Genomic DNA, 1,226 nt, shown 5'->3' on the forward strand with positions numbered 1-1,226 from the left:
TGGCAACACATGTCCAGCCTGCACGGTCCAGATGGATGCGGGGTTTGAGGGTTAGAGAAAAGATAAATATTACTCAGACCCACTACTTAATGAAATCGGGTAAGAGGGACTCTGTTAAAATTTGTCCTTTTTCTTTCTCATTTTTCTTTTGAAAGACCAAGCTGGCTAAACCGAACCATGTACTCTTCAGTTCCACTCTTCCCCATCCAACCAAACCCTCGCCTCCGCCGCAGGCCGCACCATCACCGTGCCGCCGCCGCCGGCGCTGATGGACCGGCACGTGAAGGATTCCTTCCGCCGCCTTCCGCCGGAACTCGTCGAGGAGGTCCTCCTCCGCCTTCCGCCGGACGAGCCCGCCTGCCTCGTCCGCGCCTCCGCCGCCCTCAAGCCCTGGCGCCGCATCCTCGCCAGTGCGGGCTTTCGCCGCCGCTACCGCGAGTTCCACGGGACACCTCCCGTCCTGGGGCTTATCCAAGAGGACGCCAGCTTCCTCCCCATAGCCGCCCTCCCCGCCCAGCCTGATCGCCCCCGCCGGACCGCTCTGACGGCCCTGGACTGCCGCCGGGGTCGCTACCTATTCGACACCTACAACCGGTACTTCAGGGTAGGGGAGACCGTCCGCATAACGGTCGCGGACCCTCTGACGAGCCACGAGTGCCGCTTGGGCACACCGTTGCACGATGGCGTGCTCTGGTTCAGCGCGGCGGTGCTCTGCGCCACACAAGGCTGCGACCACCACGGTTGCCTGGGAGGGCATTTCCGTGTGGTCATCGTAGCCACCAATCAGAAGTGAACAGTCACATCGGGCTGGCTGTACTCATCGGAGACTCGCGTGTGGAGCGATCTCACCTCTGTTCATCACCCCAGTGTCACCAAATATAGCTACGACCGTGGTTCGCCTAGCGTTCTTGTGGGTGATACACTCTACTTCGACTTGGATGGTGTTATTGAGTGCCAACTTGGTACCCTAAGCTTGTCAATGTTGGTACCCTTTGCAAATTGGACTAAAACGCGTATTTATACGTATTGACGCCCGATCCGACAGGTCGGGCCCACCCGTCAGGTGCCACGCTGGCCAATCGGCGCGTGCCCGCGTGCTGACTAGGACGAGCCGGTGCGCTGCTGTCCTAACCGGCCCGGTCGCACCAGCTCCAGTCCGGCCGCACCATTCCCCCCCCCCCCTCCTCCTCCTCGCTCGAACCCTAGTCCATGGCGTCGGCGATTCC

This window comes from Triticum dicoccoides, chromosome 5A (assembly GCF_002162155.2).
Source record: "Triticum dicoccoides isolate Atlit2015 ecotype Zavitan chromosome 5A, WEW_v2.0, whole genome shotgun sequence".
NCBI lineage: Eukaryota > Viridiplantae > Streptophyta > Magnoliopsida > Poales > Poaceae > Triticum > Triticum dicoccoides.